Raw genomic sequence first — 23,821 nt, forward strand, 5'->3', positions numbered from 1 at the left:
CTTAAACAATGTTTAAATTCTAGATGTCTTGTCTGTAAAATCCTGTTTTATGGGTACTGTCCTTCAAAAATTGTGTGATGTTAACCCTGCTTTTCCCAGAGACCAGTTTCTACTACTCTCAGCAGATTTATTTAATTAACTTTTTTTTTTCCCATTCTACCAAAAGTTTTTTTTCCTGATAGAAAATACATTTTTCAGAGGGAGTATCAGTTTTTACCTGAATAGATTTGGGGTTACAGTGGTGTAGGTTGCAGGAGTGGCAATTCAGCTTGCAGTGCAAGATTAATATAGCTATGTTGTTGGTTAAATTTGTATGTACGGGTCACAGTTAAAAAAAAAAATGGAGATCAGAAATGTCTACCAAATGTTTTATCTGTTAATCTTTATACATGAGTTATTACTATGAGTTTTTTTTCTAAAGGTCTTAAAGGAAGGTTTCTATGGAAGTGGAAGGAAACGGGAAACATTTTTTAAAATGATGGCACTGAAGTGACCAAATATTTCCTGACTAGATACATATCTTCCTCTAGTTCACAGCCAGTTATTGAAACATACCTCTCTATAAGTCACCTTTCCTGTCAAGAGCATGTGCAAATACGCTAAGCCAAAGAGGAAAAACCAAGAAAAGCAAATATTTCCCGCTTGCTGGGGCACAACACAACTGAACCTCGAGGCACCAGTCGGATGAGCCGAACAATAACAGTCAATGACAAATCGGACGTGGTGCATTCCTTCAGCAAACATTGATCTCATAAATGGAGACAGGTAGACAAACACTCACCTGCCCTGAGCAAATAAGACACATACACTAACGTATGCATACTTTAAGGCTAGTCAAAAGGTTGACTATGTATGCAATCATAATTACATACATTAAAAATGTAGTCTTTTCATAGTAGAGCAATGCAGTTTCTAGCAAATTAGAGTAAACATTAAATACCATGTGCATGGGTAAAACTGCAAAAGATCTAGTGTTTTCAGAACTTGAAATACATAAAAACTTCTTTACTCCTCTGTACTCAGAAGCAGTTGCATCATCAATCCTTCAGATTTATGTAATTATCCTTTGCTGTCATTTGATTGGGCACTCCAACAGAGAGGTTGAAGAGAAGAGGAAGTTGTGGTGGAATAGCTGGTCGCGATCACATGAAGGGGAAAAGAAAACGACTTGGTTTCTATGGAGATGAGTAAACAGCAGTTTGAGAGAAAGCAAAAGAGAAAAAAAAAGTGTGTAGTGGGATATGTAGGGATGGAGGCAAAGACTGACCTGCAGTAGTTAACAATTCATCCCTGCATCCGGATCTCCAATGATTGGGCAAACATGGAGTGCTACAGAGGCAAATGGGCCCCAAGGGGCTTAGAGAGGGGCATCGCCCTGTTGGTGACACAGTGACAAGCTCCCACTGTTTGGTGAGAGTAAGGGAAAGGGACTGCCGGGGAAGGACAGAGGGAGGGGGCATGATGGGTGGTGGGAGAGTAGCTGAGCAAACACAGTCATTGCAGCCTATAGTACTCAGCTAACAGTGTGGATGACTGAAGCCTTGGACGGTAGAGTAATGGCATGATTTGTGTAAAGATCCCATTTTGAGAATTACAACAATCTTTAAAGTGTACCACAGCAAACATAAACCAATAAATCCAAATCCAGCTCCTTGTGTTAAGGGAAATAGGCAAGAACATTTGGCTACCAGTTGTGCCAACAGAGGGAAAAAAAAAAAAAGTTTTACAGGCCCGAATGGTAATAACAGTATATGTTTCTGGCATACATTCACTTTGTTACGAGAAATTTGCCCATTAGCATTGAGCCATTAAGGGGGGTACAGATCACCTTTGAAAGGATAGCTTTGCCTTTTTGAAGTAAAGTTCCAAAAGGTTATTAAAGGTAAAGACTCCACTGTAGAATAAAGATAATGATATCCTAAGAGCAGCAAAAGGTACAGTTAATAAAAAAGTGCCTTCTGTTTTTCTGATTGCAGTTGTTTAAAACAATAAAAGCTAAAAATGCCTAAAACCTATGGGGTTTTATGTTTTCTTACAGTTGTTTCAGCTTAGATTAGATGTAACTTGTGAATCCACTTTCAGGATCAAGTGTGGAGTAATCTTTGGATCTATCAAGGACACTTTCCTTAGCAGGGAACACATAAAAAAAGGTTATTCTTAGAAAATAACCTACTGACATTGTCACCTAATTTGCATATATTTCAATTTGCAAGTAATTGGAAAACAGGCTGCGGGGCAGAAAAATTATGTTATATACAGAACAACCAATAAGCATATTTCAATTTCAGCTCTCTGTTTTTATGCAGACTTGGGACACAAGACTGAACCAAGACAAGTTCATTATTTTAGTTTTCCACAGAAAATGTTATCCATTTAAGCGCATTTGCTTTTAATTTCTTCTAGACAAGGAAAATTTGACATTTGTATCCTGCTGAGACAAATGGTTAAGCTGTGATTTATTTAGGGCAGAGGTCTTTAACGCAAACCCTCAAGGGCCTCTGTCCTGAAACTTCTAAGATGTGTCCCTTGCCCTACACATCTGAATAAATGGCTGAACTACTTCACTACCATGCAGTCAAGCTATGCAGTACTCACAATGGTGTCAAGTGGTGTTAAATCAGAGATGCACCTGAAAATTGCAGGACGCCTGCCCTCCAAGATGGGACTACTGAGCCTCTTGTGAAGCCGAAGGAGTGGTTTGGAAAGAAGGGAAGACCCACTATAGCAGAGGAATGATGGGTGTTCATGTCAAAATGTGCAGAAGTCTCCAATGACACCAGAATATGTCACTACACTTGTTGGCAGTAGTACATACAAGCTAGAAATATCTTATTATTAAAGATACATAAAGTAACAAAGTTACGAAGTAGGCATCAGTGATTGAAGACTGTAGGTTTAGTTTATTTTTAGATCGTATATTTGCGATGGGCTCACAAAGCCTATAGACTTTGCTATTGTAACTTAGCTAATACGGATGTTGTTTTGATTAAAAAGTGATAAAACAAATGTAAAATTGTTCAGTTTAAGTTGTGTCAAATTACTCTAAATAGCTGAATTGGGCAGTATTTCATACTAGGTAGTCTTCCGCTGGGATTTCTTTACTTTCTCTACAAACTCAATGCAATATGAACGGCTTCCACTAAAACCTTTACAACTATTACGCTCAAGCATTATGATACTCTGAGAAACGAGTAAAAGAAGACAAGCTCTTTATATCCAGTTTTCCAGGTATATTCCATTACCATAACTTTTAAATCATCACTTCACTGAGCTGGGTTACTTCAGGTGAAACAGAGTTAAAGTCTGCAACAGTCAAAGTCAGAAAAACTTTATTGATCCCTGGGTGAAATTGGATAATATGAGGTACAAATTAAAAAAAAGGATTTCAAGTCTGCAGGAGCCGTTTCCAAAACACTGACCACTGAACAGCAGTGTGCAGCGCTGTCCATGACAAATTGGTGAGAGAAAAAACAGATGAGAGACGGATGGATCACATCATCTGGGAAAAAAACACATGAGGCTTCAATACTCTTCTTATACTGTGCCAGACTTTACGTAGTGTTGTAATCGTTCTCGATCAACAGAAGCTGACTTTTTGCAGCTTTATGCACTGTCACAGCTGGGTTTACTCACAAGAGTGGCAACTCAGATCCTGTTATACTTGCCTGGCTAAGTCTAAAGGGTTTTTCAAATGCCACCATTACAGCAGTGCAGTGCCATACGAAGGGTGTGTAAGTATTAGGGGCCTTTTACTGGTTCCTTACTTTCACCCACGTCAGAGCTGTGTGCTAAAGCCTGCCCTTCTATTAGTATGAGAGAGGCTACTCTCAAATATTATCCACCCAATGCATTTAAGACAAAAAAAAAAAAACAGAACAACTACTGTATGTCTGCCAGAGAGGCAGGAAGGGAACAAAAATAAGGAGAGAAATTGGGATTATGATAAAAATAGCAGATGTGAAGAGTCATTTTTCGAAAGGTGTGTCTTTCGGTAAGTTTGGAACAAACTTTTGGCAGTGGTTAGTCTCTAAATTTAGCGATTTTCTAAAATAGAACATGAGTTCAATCTGGCATCGAAAGTTTCTCCTCCCCGTTTATGAGCTCAACAGTGGTGCTATCGTCAGTTATGACGAAATTCTAACCATACAAACAACAAAAAAGACCTCCTCAAATAGTCAGTACATAAGGAAACTGTTCAAATAGAAGGATTCCAGTAAATGATCCGGCTGTGGAAGACCAGTGCATAAGTTTCTGTGTTCTAAATATAGAATAAAGTTACATAATGACAATATGAAATTACAGGACACTGCTAAGAAACTGAAGTTTATTCATGCATGTTAACATTCTACTCTTTTAGATGTATTAAAAAATGTCAAGTTACACAAAATTCTACATGTTTTATTATGCTCTTTATTTGCTACTTTATAAGGTAGGGTAGTTAGTAGGGTAGTTACTAGGAAAATAATACATGGTTTTCAATTTCTTTCACAAATAAAGACACTAAGTGTTGCAGTCTGTTCTCTTTTCTCTCCTACCAAAGCATAGAATCAACCCAGACTAATTGACTTTAAAACGATGCCTCATTAATAAGGATACCCCAGTTGTCAAACTTAATCTTACCATAATTACCACAGCTTATCAAAGAAATCTAAGACCAAGACCACAATTTTTTCTCTTTATCCGTACACAGAAGGCGAAATTGAAAACAGGGTTAGTTTATAAAATAGTAACCAAAGTTTTGAGTATTGCACAAGACCCTGTTCAATTGGACAAGGAAAGAGTAGATCAGAGTTTTCATTATTAGCCCCATGGTAACTGGTGGAGCTCCAGGGATCCACAGTACTGGTTAGATAATCTGGCAGCACAGCACCCAAGGAAGAGTGCAAAAAAAAAAAGAAAGCAAATGTTAAGAGAAAATCACTGGAAGCTTCATTCTAGTTTGAAACTTGCTAAGTAGGGAAACAGCAAACATATCCAGAAACTGTCCAAGCCACAGTTTGAGGCAGAAATAATAATTTTCACATACATACTAAATGCTAAGTGAGGTGGGAAATTATTACTGCTAAGACCCACCACTTGTTGCAACAAGGTGATGGCAGCATCATGCTGAGAGAAGGACAATTCATTTAGTAAATGAAAGGCAAGCTGGTTAAAGTTGATCGGGAAATGCGGTACATCCAGGAAGTAGTCACAATGCTGCACTGTTTTAACATTAGGTTATGTAAAACCCTCCAAGTGATTTTACATTGATATATTTCCTAAAAATTTTACACAAAATACCCTATTGTGACAATTTGATATTGTTGCACATATATTAAAAGATACATTAGGAAAATCCATTTACATAAGTATTCAAATACTTTGCCATTTAGCTCAAAATGTTGATGAGATTCAAGCATTTGGACAAATATCTCTGAGCTGTTTCTACAACTTCATTGAGGTCCACTAGTGGTGACCTCAGAGACAGGATTGTCTTGAGGCTCAAGTAAAGGAACAGGTCCTTATTCAGTGAGGTTGTAAATACAGTAGACCAATGGTCAATCTATCAGAGTTCCAGCTTTCCTCATTGGAGAGGGGAGAACCTTCCAGAAGGACAACGATGTCTGCTGGGAACCACCAGTTGGGCTTTAAGGCTGGGAAGTTCATTTAATTTGCTCTTTGATCACAATGCAACAAAAGCAATTTTTTTTTTAAATCGGAGTGGCACTCAGTTTTGCTCAGATTACACTTCAAAAGAGTATGAAACAGGAACTTTCTCACTCTGGTCCGAGCATGCAAGTAGGAATAAGCACTTTTCCACACAATAATAACGGTACATTCCTGTGACAAGCAAGCTTTCAAGATAATGAAAACAAAGAAACCCTGAAGAGAAACATTTACAGGCTTGTGATTAGTGCAATGAAGAAAAAAAAATATCGAAAATGCAATATTGGTGAAGAAAAACAGGAACCGCTCCTCATCATGCCAATACCCTTCCTCCAGCAAGGCATTGGGGTGACAGAATTACGCGATTAAGATGTTTCTCAGCAGCTTTGGCAGATTTGTAAGGATGTAGGAAAAGATAAATGGAGAAATCAGCAAGACATCCACAATGAATACCTCATCTGTAGCAATCCAAAATAAAAAAAATCCTCATTACTGGATATTTATGCAGGATTTTTAGATGATAGATGAATTGAATACCATTTGGAATGCAGCTGTAACAAACTGTAAGTATATAAGGAAAAAACAGTAGCTCTGAAAAAACATCCTGGATCTGCACTAGTTGGGGCTTAAGGTGGGACAATACACAAACCTATTGCATGCTGGGAGAAAACCCTAAATATACTGCCACAGAGATTGAGATAAATGGTTTAGCTCAGACATGGCTTATGTCATTCCTCGAGGGCCGCTGTCCTGCAGGTCTTAGAGGCTTTAGCACAGCTGATTCTGATGATTGCAGTTCAAGCCCCTGTCACACCTTGACGATTTAGACCAGCATATGCCTGACGTACGAAGAATCTTGCTAAAACACTGGCATATGTTGGATTAGTTATGAGTGTGCTTCGTATAAATTATGAGCATGCTGAAGCACACTGAAACACACTGGAACACACTGAAACACACTGGAACACGCTGGAACATGTCGACATGCGGCATATGCAATATGTGGGGTATAAGTCACAGGCAAGTTATCTGATCATTGACATACATTAAATGTAAGTTATTCATAAGTCATGGTGTCTAGCTTATCCAAAACCTATCAGTAACCTTTGCATAACTTATGCGAAACTTATTAAGAACTTATCTCCAATGCATATCGACATACTGTATTTGACGTGTTCCAGAACATGTTTCTCACTTACAGCTACTGTTTAATGGTGTAATGGCTGAGTTTTGGTATAAAAGGGGGATAATAAGAGGAAACTGTCAGTTCTCTTCCGGACTTCATCCCATTCATAGGGTGAGTGAGAAGGTGGGTGTGATGGATCCTCCCTGTGTTCACGCCCATGACCAACAAACCAAGTAGCAGACATGACGCTGAATCTGCTGCGACTGCGAACCTTCTTTCTTTTTTTTTTTTCTTTTTATTTATTCATTCATTTGGGCGGGCAGTGGCAGCTAAGTTAATGCTGCAATCAAATACATATTTTTATGCAGACCGGCTGCCTCCCGATACATCGCTGCTGCTGAGGGGAGCAGTTTTAACTGATGCTTCGTAATGCCCATGAAATAATGCTTCTACATCATGTCATGGGCACTACAGTGCTGTGCGTTATGTAAGCTAGGCTGTTGTTGGACATAAGTTCTGGACTCATTATGAATACGCTATGTATACCCCCGAAATTGAAAAAAAACTGAAATTTTAGCATATGCCAGCGTTTTAGGTGACTCTGGGATGTCAGGCATATGCTGACTAAATCGGCAAGGTGTTACAGGGCCCTCAGCAAAAGCCTGTTAAGGTAGCCTGTCAACTATCAATCAAATTCAGGTGTGCTGAAGCAGGAAACCTCTAAAACGTGCAGAACGGTGGCCCTTGAGGACCTTGTGCATGCCTGGTTTAGCTAAAACTACTTTTATTCTACAATGCTGCACACCTTTCTGTCTTTCTTTATTAGAAAAAAAAATGGTAGAAACTTATGCTTTTCCTTCTCTTTTCTATACATACCTTGTTGCGTTTGTCTTTAACATAACCCCACAAAGTAAATAAAAAAAAACTTGGAATTTGTAGTTGCAATTTGAAAATAAAAAGTGCAAAAAGTTCAAAGGATATATGACTACTGTAAACCTGTGTGCAGCAGGAAGAGGATGATGCCCTTGGAGTCAAGGTAAAGACTAATTGTAACAAAGGTCCCAGATAAGCTGAAAAACACGCAGGACTCAGGCCTGTAACTAAAACACAAGCATAAACACAAGCGATGTTAGGGATTACACCCTGCAATCCGCCGCAGGAGATCACAGACGGCACAGGTGTAACCATCTCCACAGCTGCATTCTTCTCTGTGTACGTTGTGCCAGCAGAGGTCTGAATGACAGCTCATCATCTACTCTTGTTGGCTGTGTGAATCCTGTGTAAACATCTTTATGCCTGTGTGTGACTGTGGACACACACACAAACACACACAGGCAGGAAACAGTAGGATTACAACGGCTAATGACGTGTCAAAAAAAAAAATCCTAGGCACAACACAATGCCATACATTCATTAGCAAAGTAGTGCATTTTTTCTTTGATCAGTTTTCTAGAACATCATGGGAATTTAAGATCTGAATAAATTCTGAAAGGACATTTACTTTACTTAAAATATTGTTAAATATTTAAAGAAAATATAGGAACCATCTAAATGCAAGCTTCTGGAATTATGAGAAAGCAGTTTTCTCAGTGAACAGCACCCTCTAGAGAAGCATTATACTTTCAGTTCTGCAGCTCAGACCTAGTTTTGCATCTCTGTGTAACCTACAAAAAATAAAGATCTTATAAGAATATTCAATGCAAATCATTCATAACATTCTAAAAAAGGAAAACATAACAATTGAGCAAGCCAACACCTGATTTTCTCAATAAGAAGCATTAACTACCATACTATTGTGTTATATGGCCTCTCCATGAGCCCACAATGCAAAGCTCAGGCTTAAGCACTCATTTCTCTCCCCAATGCGACCTGATAATGAGGCAGACCGTTATTAAGATGTTTGCTTTAACCACTCTCAGGGTTATTAGGTGCGGTTTACAGTACACGGGAGAGATTAAGACAGGCCACGCGTGACGAAAACAAAAAAAAAAAAGCTGAGGAGGCTGATGATAAGCCAGCTACCCACTGCTGATGAAACTGGGTTAAAAATACTTGTGCACCAAGCCCAGCATGACAGGGTTTTCACCCCCTCGATCTCTGCTTTCTCCCTCATCTTGGTTTCTCTAGCTGTTGGCCCAAATCAATTTACACAACCACAAAGGAATGCCTTGTATATCAGAGAGAATAGGAGGGAAAAAAAGGCACAGTAAAGACAGAATTACAGCAGGATCTATAAAACCAGTAGGCGGTTGTTTTGTTTTTTGTGCTTTTATGTTTGAAAAAAAGAAAAAAAAAAAGTACATGGCAGGGAGTTTGAGTGTTGTTCAAGCCTCAACGCATGCACAGCTAACTTCTTTATAGGAAATAGAGCGACCCTGTGTGTGCAGCGTTTTGCATCCAAACAAGAAGCTCTATATTTATTCTTCATATCTTCAAAGAAAAAAAAAAAACACACAGCAGGCATTGCACAATTTCATTCCATTTTGAAAGAATCAAGGAAGTACTCGGGAATCTATCATTTTACAGCATATAAGTTTTCCCACAGATTTCCCACCAGCTCTTCCAAACATTTGACCCGTGCATACAAAGGCAGCACTTTTAATAAAGCATAGAGCCAAAACACTAGATGTGTGTTATTTAAACATGTTGCACCAACATCTAATGTTTATATTAGCAGTGGTAAAATAGAAAAACATTGATTTTGCCACACATGAAAACAATAAAAAGACATTCTTATGGTGAACTTAAAAATGTGCTGATGCATTTGGGCTGTTAAAGTTAATTCTGAGGATGTGTTGTCATAAAGCAAAAATTCAATTTCCATTAACTATGTCAAAGCAAAGCTAGTTCTAGATAAAAACTAACCTGACCCCAACCCTTTGCAACAGAGCTGTGCAAAGGTGTGTGCATGTTTGTCTATTTGTGTGTATCAAGTTAGTAGAAGGTCAGATTGGTAAAGTATTAGAGCTATGTTTGCTCTTCTAAATGTACACTTTGGGACTGGCCTATTTGAGAGTTTGAACAGTGACGTGAGAAAGCTGCAAAAAACAGGACGCAGAGCTGCTTTGTTTGCTCAAGAACACCAAAAGAATGGGCCGATATTACAAAACAAATCTCTCAGCTCACATTCCTCCTGCCTGTCAAACATCGTTCCTGTTCAACAAGATGTGACACAAAACGGAAAAAGTAGTTTAGGGGAGAGCACCCAAAAGTTTAGGTGAGTTGTCATTTGTCAAGATAAGGTTAGTCTGTCCATTTGTGACAATCATCAAAGGAAAGAGTGCATTAACTGTTTATTATGGAGTTTTAACTTTTTATACATTTACTGTAATTTATGGAGCTTAAATTATAATACATTAGAGTAGCATCACAGATGATTCTTTACATAAGTTACTGTTATGTTATTGAGTTATCAAAAGTGAAAGAATTCTATTTAAGCTTTTACAATTGGGGTCTAGACTTGTTTTCGAAAATCTTGATGCCTTTAAAATGTGAATAAAAACTCAAATTAAAACCAAAAAAGTACTAAAGCATCACAATGTACAGCAAAACTTCAAACTGGTATTACTTAAAAAATATGCATTTAGAAAACTGGGTCAGGAGATACTTGAAGCTTTTGGGAAAGACCAAGTCATATAAAAATAATTGTACACAAACAGGGAAGTACTCTACAATACATGCATTTTATGATGCATTTTATGATGTATTAGGAACAACCATTGCAAACAATAATGTAAATTTGGAAACTTTAGACTTTCATAAGATGCTATATTAAATGCATTTTCCTCCTGTCAACTTTTATACTTTGGAACTTTTATACTAAACCTAAAACCAGCTCAGAATTGCAGGGAACTGGGAAGCATTAGAAATACACATAAAGTAGAAATTGAAAACCAAACAAGAGGTATAATTCAGCGGTTAACGTGCATTTATGTTATATTAAGGTAAAGCTAATTGATTTCTCTTTACAATTAAGAGTATAATTTGGTTTGAAATACTCAGAAATATTTGTTTACATAGTAGCTCATGATTTAAACAATATTTTGAGTTCTTGCATCTAAGAAATCAAAATGGTTCAATAATCTGTGCTAGTATCTATAATGTCATTGTCACATATATGGTGTAGAATAGCACAACAAACAATAATATTTGTTTTGTTTCAGCAAGACAAGTTTGGCAATACACCGTATGGATGTCTGCATGCAGTCCTAATTTACAAAACTGTTGCAAAGTGAAGATTGTTATTTCCATGGAACAGTTTTCCACATTGAAAATTAAAGTTTAAGCTTGTGAAACGTTCATATTTGGAACAAAATATGAACTTGGTGTAGCTTCTTGATGAATGTGTATTGTATTCAGCATTATGTCTTATTTATTTTGCTTAAAATCCAAATTGCAGAGTTTTTCTATCCTATAACATAGTTTCCTAGTTTCTGTTATTAATATTACTTATTATTATTAATATTAATCATTTTTGATACTTCACCATCCTGCAGCAGGTAATTGTGTTGAATCTATGTAGTATACTGTAGTTAAAAATAAGAAAATAATTGATGACTCAAAACTGTTTGGTTGAGGGGGAAATACACCAACTGGGACTAAGAGCCAAAGAGAAGCGCTATCCAATTCAGGCCCATTCCCCTTCCTCTGGTGCAATCCTCCTTGTTTCAGAGGGAGCTACTAGGAGGACTGGATGTGATTTGTATGTGTGTTTTTGAAGAGGGGAGCTCATAAACAGTCATGAAAGGGGCCCCTCTATTCAGCTCACAAACCAAGATGCGCTTCACTGCGCCATGCCTTTGTTTCCCCCTGCTCAAAAAAAACCTTAGGCACAGGAAAAAAAAAAAAAAAGTTTAGTCTTCTGGATGTAAGCAAGTCCAAATGATGACAATAAGTTGGTGCCCATTTTGAGAGAAAAAAAAAAAAAGTATTGCATAGTGCTTAAAGTGATTTAAAAGATGCAGAGGAGAGCTTCCCACAAATCCTGTTTGAGAAAAAACTCAAGAGGAGAATGGGAAGGCAAGATGCCAAGCTAGTGATCACTCTATATTGTGCAGAGCTGCTCTCCACTCCAAAAGTGCAGTGGATGTTAAAACAAAAGATGAGGAGCATTCCATTATGACGTGACGAAGGGCAATGTGCTGTGGTGGTGCGTGGGGTCAGGAGGCTCACCAAACTTCCCACGCTGCACACCACCCTCTAAAGGGCCACAGTTAATGCATGCTACACTTCATTATGGACAGGGGAGTTTTGTTTGTTTCCAAAGCAAACAGCTCAGAGCCTACCAGGATAAGCTGCACCAAAAATACTTCCTCATTGGCATGACAAGGCTAAAACATCCATTTAAAAAAAAGGTATGAAGAATGTCCTCTTGCAAAATACACATTTTTTACAGGTGTTAGCTAAAATGAATGCCTGTCTGATAATAAAAATGTTTAATTTAAGCACATCATAAATTGCAAATAATAAAAATTATAAAAAAGTGTCCAAAGGTTTATGTAAGTGCAAAAAAAAGCAAGCAGGATCTAATATGACACTAAAACAGTACCAGCCAATATTATGACACGGAGCATGTCCTTGTGGTTCCTGTTCGTCGATAGCAATCGAACAGGTGTGAGTCCCTGACTGTGTAAACAGAGTCCATGCCAAGCAAGCCACCTGCTTTGCACTCCTGATCAGGTTAAAGGTCCGGTTTCCATGAGTTCCATTCATCAAGCGCCTCCAATTGTAAACATGTCTGTCTGATATGTCTGCTATCAGGAAGAGGAGTACATTTTATGTTTGGCTTTTCCCAAAGTATGTGTTAAATTTGGCAGCAGCCCACATTTATCTACTCTCATGTAAACACCAATGGTCATTTCAGTGTTTTAGCATGTAGACCCAATACAGACCAGGGACTGATGAATATATATAATGTAGATGTGTTTCAATCGTTATAAACTAACATTGTGAAAACATAGTTGTGACTCCTTGTTCAGGTTTCTTGACTTAAATTGAACTTAAATTTATCTACACAGATTAAAATATCAATACTTTGATCTAACAATGGCCATAAACAGTAGAACTTCAAAATATGAAACATTGAATATTTGTGCATGTTCAGCAAAGATATGGATTAACGCAGATCATTGTAATTTGCATAATTTTTTCAGGGGGGAAATGTTACCCAATATGAACTTTCCACTTACAAACAGTCACTGGAAACCAGTTTAATTTGCATCAAGATGGCTACTAGATTAGAATTATTTTAAAATAATAGTTTTAATAGAGAAACTGTAAAGTTTTTTTTTTTTTTTACTTGAATGCCTCTACACTTGAGAATAAATGAGGTTTCAGCACCGGTCAACATTTTCAATACAGACATCAGTGGAAATCATTATTTCACAATAAATACCTGGTGAATGAACAGTGAGCATGATGGAAACATCGAGTGACTCAGTCAGGCTTTTAACTAATGGGTTTTCCCCAGTTGGCATATTTGTCCTGTGTCTGGCTTGCCATGAAACATCCCCTCCATCAGAACAAAAGGGTAGTCAAATGTGCTAAAAGCAACCCCTAACATTCACAGCAGATTTACACTGAAAGAAAATGGGATATAAATTAGAAGCTTCATATTAATATGAAGTCTTTTTCTGTTTAGACCATCTTAATGTCAGCAAGATACGGGTGTGAGGTTTTTGTTCTGCTCCACTAATTCCTTGCTAATGATCAAGCAAAAGTGCAGTACGGTCCTCCACCTTCAAAAGTCAATAATGGTTTATTTTGTCTTGTGAATGTTGAGATTGAGGTGGAGGGTGCTGCACCATGGGCATCTTAAATGCAGAATGGAAGTGCAACATTCAGTAACTTAGAACACAACTTGTGTAACTCATTATGCACATAGACAAAAAATTTTATTACTCCTATAACTAATGCTTACCCTCTGATAAGATTTTATATGCCTCCAAGGCTTTGAGCTCAGTAGGCCATTTGCCATCACCTTAACATTTAGCTCCCTCCCAGAGTCTGGACTTGGGCTAAGACACTGCAAATATTTAACATTTTCTCAAGTCAGAAGAAACATGTGGAAAATAACAATGTTTCTCTAAACATAAAATCATCCGAGTTGCTGAATGTTTGTTTGCAAAAACAGTCTGCAAGAATCAGGACCAGTGCAGACTTGGTGATGCCAGAGGAAGTCTTCTACTAGATTCTTGATATGGGCCTTGTAGGTCTCCTATAATAAGACTTAGAGCGGCTTAATGCAAGACTCTATGTATATGTCGAGCCGTCTATATGTCAGTGAACAATAACGCCAAAGATTCAATTATTACACCCTCTCTTTTTAATCATATCTGGGCTCGTCCCACAGAGGTACCAGTTTTGACACCACAGGAAAAATGTTACTATTAATCGCATGCAACGAAAATATTCTTTTGGAGGAAAAAGGCATATTTTACAGACCACTAAAATCGCCTTTACATGAACCATCAAGTAAATTTTTTCATCTTTGACTCTCTCAAGTGACCCTCCCTACCGAAGCCGGGCAAGGGACTCTCCGTTGAACCGGTTGGTGGTGAAATAGCAGTTCATTGTGATGTCCGTTGTCATGGATACATCCAGGTGTTGCTCATGAGCCAAGGCAGAAGAATTAGAAAGCCAAAGCTCTCACTAATCCTTCTCCATACCACAGTATGTCAACAATCAGGAATGCACTGTCTAAACTAAAGTATTGTTCTTCTGCCAAAGAGAGAGAGAGGGAGAGAAAAAAGAAAACCCAAAAATATATTCACCGATACCGCCTCTAAGCACTGAAATAAAGAATAAAAGAAAGAAGCTCTGGTATCTCTCTAGGCCGAAACAGCATTTTTTTTGTTCATGGGGGTGGAGTGTATATTAGTGTGAGACTGACTAAGAAGCAGCTTCTGTAAGAAAAAGTCAAAGCTTCTGAGAAGAACAGCTGCTGTCAACAGTTGGAATTCTTTGAACGGCCCATAAGCACTGGGACAGCGGGAAATATCCTCTTGATGCTTTTGATCTCGGGCCATTGGAGTTATATTCAAATAGAAAGTCTATTATAAAAATAATCTCACAAGAACCTAATAGTAACTCCAAATCCTTGTGGACAAAAGCTTCTAGACCAAATGACTGGTTTCCCGCTGTTCCTCTGTCAATGGCTATGATTTTTATTAATTTTCTCTTAGGCGTAGATTGTGGAATGTCACCATTTTTAAGATGACTGTTGAAAACTCATTTATTGTATGTGTTATTATCTAAGAGCATCTTAGTGTTAGAAGATACCAGACGTGTTAAAAAGCCATCTTGTCATTAAGCACTTCCAGTTTAAATGCCTTAAAAAAAATTGCAAATCAAATTTTCGGATCAGACGTGCAGACGTGAGCAGTTCTAAGGGCATTCTGTGTGAGGCAAGACAATAGCCTGCCTGTTGTCTCTCTTGCTTTTCTTTCTGTGGATGGGCCTTTTTCGTATTTTGTGGTATCACAGAACAGACAATTGTAGATAGGGGCAAACGGATGCGGAAAGAGTGGTAAGACAAAGGCAGAATTTGCCGGTAACAAAAACAAGGTCCTCCTCAGAGGTTTTTTTTTTGTGTGGGGGGAAGAAGAGCCACAGCCGGATCTGCTTCCCTGAGACACAAGGCCTTGTTGAAGCCATAACAATGAGCATCTTTGTCAGACAGGAATATTACATTTATACATGACTACCAGAGGAAAAGTTAATATCCTCTTTAATGTGCTCCAGCTACAGGCTTTAAAAAAAAAAAAAAAAAAAAAACTAATTTAGAAATAAAGTATTCTAATGCTTCCTGAGGAGATGACACCTGCCAAAACCGTTCAGGTAAACTGCTCCATTCAATGAGGTTTGTGTCTTAGCACATAGGTTATATATATGAGGTTATATATACTTTTTTTTCTCTATGTGGCTGGTCTAAATCGTGCTAAAATGCTCCAAATAATAAAAATCAAGAGAATATTACAGTATGCTGGGCCTCTGTAGCGATCCCCAGCTGTGGTATCAGCGTAGTTAAACATTCTCTCACAGCATCAGTTAGATTCAGTATACCAAAGTTGCAACGACTTGTTTTCTCTGTTGTATAGGGTTAATAAAGTGCCTGATGGCAATAAAGCTGATTCAAAGCATTGTTTATTTTTTATGAAATAGCTAGCTAGTTGTACAGTTTAGTATAGCTGCAGCTCCAGACAGATTTCCATATCATTATTGTCCGGGCTCTAGAACAACACGACCTGCAATGGATAACAGCAAGTTAATGCAGACGGAGACACACAGCTCAAACCCCAACAGCCCGGAGCAATGAGCCGAACCAGGTAAAAACCACATCCGAAGGGCTATTTCCCGCCTGGACAGCAGAGAGGTTCTTGGACCGCTCGGTGCAATCGGGAATCCCTAGAGACCGCCTTCCCTGTCCAGGCACAGCAGCGCCGCACAGCCTGCTATCCAGAACTGCACACAGAGCTCCAACACTGACCACTGGCCTTCACGCCCGGCCGCAGCAGCACGCTGCCAACCAAACCGAACCCACCCACCACATAACCAATCCGAATCCTGTGACCCCCTCTTCAAACAAAACAAACAAAATGTTCTGAAAGATGATGAACTTCCACCTGCTCTGCAAAAGATCAAAGAACATTTAGCAGGGGTGATTAAACCAGCGAGCATTAATAAAACCACTAAGACTCTGATTGCTTCATATTTGTCCTCATTAAAGTATAAAAACTTCATCACAAAGGCAAGTAAATATTGACTCGCTATGAAAAATGACTACTTCCGGAAAATTCATGTCACTGCATCCCTCAGTGGGTCACCCATTGAGGAATTTTGGGTTGCCTGCTATCTTAGTGAACTGTTTGATGTTATAAACAACAAAAGCTGGACATTTTTTCACCTGTGATGTATTTAATTTTGTATGTACAATCAAATTAGAAACTATAAGTATGTGTTTTCTATTTGAACTATAAGGGGCATACATTTTTACTACCCAAAGAATGTTTTAAATTTTGTTGATACCACAGTAAGTTTATATAAGGAGTTTATAGCCTATACCGTTATTAATAGGAAGTCTCATAATAAAGAAATACACAACAATTATTTTGACTGATCTGAAGCACTGATCTGCAATATTTTATGACCAAACCAGCACCATAGGGATTAGACTCATACGCAATGGAATTACAGTGAAAGTCTTAAAAAAGTAATTGTATAAAGAGATTTCACTATTTATGATCATTTTTTCTCCAAATCCTGAGACTCAAAGTTGATCTTCAAAACTTTATTGGTAAATGAAAGTTATTGTAAGGTATTTCATTTAATTAAGTAGTAATAAAGTGAAAAACTCTAGTTAGGCATTTTCCAACCTTTCTAAGGCTTGGTTAACAGTACTATCAAAGAAGGAAAAATATATAATATTACAACACCATTTCTGAAATATTTAGCTGCATATTTTGGATTTGATATTTAGATTTCATTTTAGACTCAAGGAAAGATGCGTGTACTAATTAGGCAAGGCATCATAATTACCTTCATCCTCATCAACCTTTATTTAATTAGGACAAGATCTCTTAGATCAAAGATCTAAGATTTTATGAGTGTTCTGACAACGAGACAATTAGACAGTTAGTTACAAAGAAACAGTACAATATAAATAACGTCATTCAGTAAAACCTACTCTCCTAAAATAAGTTTAAACATTGGCCTATCAATTTTAGTGTTGCTAAAGCATTTATAAAAGAATAAAAAGAGACTGGACCTTTCAAATTATCTATCATAAATCAATTTCAAGTAATATTCAAGTAATAAAATCAAGAAATATTTAATTTTTCCAAAATTAGTGCTGACCCTAAGAAAACTCAATAAAAATATGTCCTGTGAGCGTTGGTGATACAAACTTCTATGATTCTCATAGAAAAGGAAAATCAAGTAGGGAGTAGATAGTGTCTGTAATGGCAACATCAAATGAAAAGAGGAAACCAACCAACCAAAGAATCCATCACTCTTTATGGCGTTTTGGCAAATTATTTCCTGATGATCTCAAAGCAGATAACATAAGAAATGTATTTTCTTGACAAGGTTTTTGAGGAAGGAGGCTTTCTTTCTAATACTTAGTCCATCATGTTGATCAATTCAATCTTATCTTAAGGTAAAGCAATAAGACAGACTAAGATGTCCTAGTCTGGCTCATATGCCACGAGAAGAGTTTGAAGACTCCAATTATTGAGTTCAATCATTAGGACGGTGACTGACAGGAAGCACCTGATGCTCTTTCTACCAAATTGCAGTTCAACCTCCGTTTGACCCTTCTGTCAACTTATCCGAGCGCCTTTATTTTTTCACAGAACTGGTTGGTTGAGGATTATCTGCTCCCGACCTGAAGAACTTGGCAAGTGCTCACTCGTTTTTGATGTGGGACGTCTAATTGCTTGCGCTGTGTGGGATGAGAGACTGATAGACAGCACATTGTTGACCGTCTTCATTCTGTGATGTGTATATGTGTGTGAATGTCTATGTCAGCTAAAGCCAAGTATACACTTGCCCTCAGAAACACATGCACACAACAAACTCATGCCTTCATCCGCCACAACCTATCATTACGGCTGTCACGTAGCCGCCTCCGCAGCAGTCCTCACAAGCCCTGACAACCACCAGCACACACACCTGGAGGGCCAAACGCTTAGTTCCCAGCACTATGTTTTATAACTACAGCTTCTTAACACACATGCACACACATATAAATAAACAGACACACATACTTATTCAAGTTCTGCAGCCAAGCTTCTCTCTTGCACCTCCTATTCTGTGTAAATTATACCTCACCTTCCTAACTCTCAAGCCGCAAATGTTTTGTAATATTTAATTTATTTCCTTTGTTATCATTTCCCCACATAATGGTTAAAACAACACACCACCTTTGAAGCAAAGTTGGTGGTTCTTCCAGAGAGACAAGCACCAGGCCTTATAATACTGTACACTGTAGGGAATAGAAATCTTTTCTCAAACAAATGGTGTATCTTAGCAAAGTAAAGCAGCTTTTCAGTGAAGTCTCAAGCAGCAGATTATGATTGTAAAAGTTAGACAAAAAAAGTGTAAATCCTTCCTCTTGAACATCTCTACACCAAGTCTAAGTAAACATGATTGACAATGCAAACTGTACTCCAGCTTACCGGCAGACATTTATAAAAGGTTCCACCGTGACAAACTTGACACCATTGAATGTCTTATGTCTGTGCTTGCCCTGTCGGTGTGCTGTATTCAAAGACCATGTTCAACAGGTTACCCTGATAGATTTGAAACCGTGAAACTGACTAGTTTTATAAGGCTCACTGTTAAGAAGGAAAAGAAAAACTTGAAATGATCCTCAAAGTTGATAGGAGTGGAAACTGTCTTATGTGTCTAGATCAACTTGTACAGATGTGCTCAAAGGGTTTGAATGTACTTAGATCAATAATTCAGTAAATTTAGTCTCATAATCAAACCACACTAGAGAATGTTTTAACACATCCATTTGGTCAACAGCTAACTAAAATGTAACTTGTAAAGCACTGATTGGCCAGCTAAGATGTCTCATTTACGATGGATCAGTAGGAGGAGATTATGTGCAGGAGTTTAAAGAGTCCAAACTTTAGCTCAAATTAAAATGTAACTGTTTACATAAGGTAGAGATGTTTAATGTGTTTAAGTGTTCGGTGGCAAACAAGAACAAAGAAACAACAAAGAGGTCTTGCAGAGCCGCATTTACAAGAAGTACAGTGTCTTTAAACATTTAACACAAAAAGTCTAGAACAAGTCTTCCACCAAAGGAGTTGCCATGAGGGACGGATCATCCAATCAGGTTGGAGTTAGGTGATTTTGGTGTAATTACTAGAAGGAGTTAAAAATAAATAATATTTTAATACAATATTTTAACTATTTTAACTATTTATAAGCAAAACAGACCAAAAGTTAGAAGGGCAAATACTATTCATGAGTTTAGGACACTAGCTTATTTAAAATATTCTTAGGTAGCCCTTAATACCTAAACAAAGGGTTAATTTTGGTTAAATCAAGTTGAAATCCAGCTGATGAGTTAAAGAGAAGAAAGGCCAAAGTGAATGTACTGTGGTTTTAAGCTCAAAACTTTGGTAAAACGATGGTTTAGCACAATTCTTCTGCTGTATCAACACACTTTGGCCTAGATCTATTAAACACACAGCGAACCAATGTCAAGTGCTAAAGCTTTCCTGGTTGAAAGCACTTGGAGAGTAGACATTGTTTTATTTATTAATGCCACTTTCTCAGGCCTAAAGCTGTGGAACATTCTAAAACCACTCAACTAACCTAATTTGCTTCTGGGCTCTACAATACCGTGGTTATCTAAACACTACTCAAGAGAAAATCTAATATTCAAGTAAACATCTTATTTGTATTATTGTTCCCCAATTTGGCAACTAAACACTCTGCCAGACTAGAAATGATCAATTATAACTTTGCTTTCCAACTCTTGCAGAAATCATCAAACACCTGGTCTTGAGCAACACAAAGTTTACTTCTCCCTTTCAGCGTTACATTTGGGCCAGTAACTGTGCTTCTGCTGACGTTGTGCTGCTCATGGCTGAGTGTGTGTACTGCATGTTATGAATTACCTCATCAGACACTAAAATACACACCAGAGGGGCCTGGGCAACATCAGGTCTGAATTTTGCCACAGAGCCCTAACAGTGTCTCCTTGCTTCATTTACATGCAACAATATACAGGTCCACAGCCCACTCGCAAAAACACTTAAACAAACAATTCATGGGATGCTAAACTCAATCTTTGTCACAAGGTGCCGACACACAGATGCACAGAAGAACAAGAGATGGCACGAAGTGTTTGTGTGCTAAAAAATGAATCCCCATGCTACATTTTTGTGGTTATAGTTGTGTCATAAAGATAAGTGACTGCATGGTCACAATATCTGACTATTGTGAGAAATATGCAGAGCTGTCTTCTAGTTAGAAAGGTAGACCTTGCCTCGGGATATATGTGGGTGATGTATCTCCATGCACAGGGCTCAGGCATGATCTAACAAAGCACAGCCTGGTACACTATGCCGCCACCCCATCCATCCTTTCTAAATTCAACCCCCTTCCATTTTCCCCTCAAGTTTTTTTTATACTGTGTGAAGAATCAGAATGAAAGAGGCCTTGTCTAAGATGCTAATCCTTGGGTGATTAGTCAACACGTTTTGATTAAAAGCTTGTACTGTTGCCCCCACCTCCCCCACAGAATAGAAATTGCAGCACACAGGTGTTCCAAAAATGCATGTCTCATTGTTTAAAAAAAGTAAGGAAATAAGTAGGGATAGTGAGTACTTAAGACAGACTTTAGCTAGATACTCTGTTGAGGAAATGGAAAAGCAAAGGACCAAAACCCAAAGCTGAAGAATAAGCATGAAATTCCTACATAATGTTCAACTTTTGAAACTCTTTTAAGTCACCTCTACCCACAGGTTTAATCGGTATTTCTTCTGTAAAAATCAACAGAACCCTTTAAGACACAATGGCTGAGTCAAAGAATACATATTTTTGAAGATTATCCCTTCATCAGTGATTGTTTTCTGTAAACAGCCATTTTGCATTAGCAGGGTTGAAAGAAAAGACAGGTATTTTACCGAATCATAAACCTCATACTCCCTCACTTGCCATCAACATAAATACCTTATCCAAGGGGTATTCCCAAGCCTGAGCATGTCAGGACTGATTAAAATGTTGTAATGGATGGCATTATGTGGAGTCTTAGTGCTTAGAGTAAGGTTCAGTGCAACAAAAAGGTATGCAGATCAATAGTAAAATGCATTTAACAAATACTGAAAAGATGAATCATTGCTTCTTTAGCAATACACATGAATTAGAATTGAAAATTAAAAACAACTTCCAATGAAATTGATTATTTTCAGTGTCTAATTTAGCTATAGACAAACAAGTTTGAGCTCCTTTCTTGTCATTGTGAGTTTAAGACATTTCTCTTAATCTGCTCCTAGTTAACCCATGGCAGTGGGAAATGACCTGTAACCCCAGGGACACACTACTGTACTTCCCCAATCACATCCATCGTTTGCCTAAACCTGACTGATAGCTCAGGAAGGGAGGGAGCATGCCTCTCAAGAGTACTGACACAAAGAGGCATCACTTACCACTTCCCCAAGGACCCCAGTAGAGTTACACAAGAATGGAGGATTCAAATAACAATTGCAAGAGGGAGGGAAATAATGTTTCCTGAAATCACATATTGTTAGGAAGTTCACATCCCCTACCAAGCAGTCAACCAGGCGGCCAGGCCGGCTGTGCTCTCAGATCCACCGGCTAAGAGCACACATGGTTTCAGTTTGGCTCCATGTATGACTTTAAATAAGAAGGGGGCCTGGTAGCAGGAACCCTCCAATTCTCACTTCCTGCTTCTGCTGGAAACGTGATCCGTTCGCCTGCCGTCCCCATCAACACAGGGCGCAGTGTTTGCCCTGGCAACCGGGGAAACGGCGTGTCAGTGCGCGAGGCAAAACACATCACACAGAATCAGCCTGTCAGCGCCCTAAAATACAGGCGGGTGTTTTTCTAATGAGACGGTGGGGAGGCGACAGAGACAGTCCTGTGCAATCAGGCTGTCAATCGTTCTGTTTTGTAGCAAAAGTTTGGGGAGGGGATTCTTAAACACCACAGAAAGTGTTTTTAAGCTAGAGGAACCAATGATCACATAATGTTGGCAATTAAAACTGGTCAGATATTAGGGGACATTTTCTTGTACTTGAAAAAATTCACTAAATCTTGATAGACCTTTATACTAGCAATCCTCGTGCCTACTGTTAGAATAACAGGGAAGAGTCTAGATGGATACGTTTTTCGTCCCAGTTTAAAGTAATTAGCAATATATCAATCATACAAGGATAGAGTACAACCAAATGATGCAGAGGTATGTTCATTTCAAGCTAATGTTAAAATCAAAGATGAGTGAGAAGTATAATAGTTTATTTATTTGCTAGAAGGGTACAAATACCCCAATTTCCCTTCATTTAATACGAGTGGTTAATGTACTCTATGTCTGATAACAGACTCCTTGCACAGTAATATTCAAAACCAGATAATAATAATAAAAAACAACTACAGGAAAAATCTTCACCATCAGCAAAAAATAAATTCCCTTTCAACACTGACAACAGATATGCAGAGCCATGTGTGTTATGAAAGCTTTAGCTCCAATGTTTATGCTTGCTGTGTCTTAGCCAGTACGACTCTGCACTGAATTCCTGCCTCAGCATGCAAAATTTAGCAGTGCTCTTGGAAATGAAGGAAAGATTTCATATAAAAGAAGGGCATGCCATGTGTTTTCCTGACAAGCAGCCTGAAAAAACACAGCGACAGGGGTCCGACAAGGCCCCTGGCTCATAAGCTAGACCATCTCTCACTTTTGGTAATCACGTAGATTATAGTTGAGAGAAAAATGACAAAGTCCCCAAAAGGAAGAATCAATGTCAAAGCAAGTATCAAACTAACATTTTATCTCAAAATCTGCAAATTTTGCCCCCCACTTTGAATTTGTCAGACGCCAATGACTCTATTTAGCTATAAAGGAGTGGCATTAATTGAATGGTGCTGGCTTTGAAGAAAATAGTTAAATCTCAACTTGATGGGCGTGCACATATAAACGGAACAAACACTACTATCAAATATATTTTAAGGTTTTGCACATTAGGTTGCTCCTGTCAGCATGAACCTTCCCACAAAAGTTCATGAAAGTGAAGCCAGTTGACTGCCAGACCCTCAAACTCCTTCAACATCTCAGTTTCTCCCTCTCTGTACTCTGCTTGTGTACCGTAACAAGACAGAGCATGCACACTGCAAAACTTTTAGGGGAAGGGCAAAAGGGATTGGGAGATTAAATTTATTTTGAATTCCTTCTCCTTAATGTGGCAATTACCCCCCACCCTTCCCTCTCCTTCACCTCGTCTCTCCTCTCCAAGTGGTACAGTGTTGAGTCTGTCCCAAAGTACATCTCCTGTATGTTTTGTACACAGAATTTGT

At 38.2% G+C, this 23,821-nt stretch overlaps 1 long non-coding RNA gene across 1 annotated transcript in view; it reads right to left on the bottom strand.

Moving 5' to 3' along the window:
• The window catches only part of LOC107083191, a 61,276-nt gene that overhangs the window by 17,465 nt on the left and 19,990 nt on the right, over positions 1-23,821 (bottom strand). The gene's annotated exons all lie outside the window — the stretch shown is intronic.

The sequence above is a fragment of the Cyprinodon variegatus genome, unplaced genomic scaffold, assembly GCF_000732505.1.
Source record: "Cyprinodon variegatus isolate N-32 unplaced genomic scaffold, C_variegatus-1.0 Scaffold69, whole genome shotgun sequence".
In the NCBI taxonomy this organism is placed as follows: domain Eukaryota; kingdom Metazoa; phylum Chordata; class Actinopteri; order Cyprinodontiformes; family Cyprinodontidae; genus Cyprinodon; species Cyprinodon variegatus.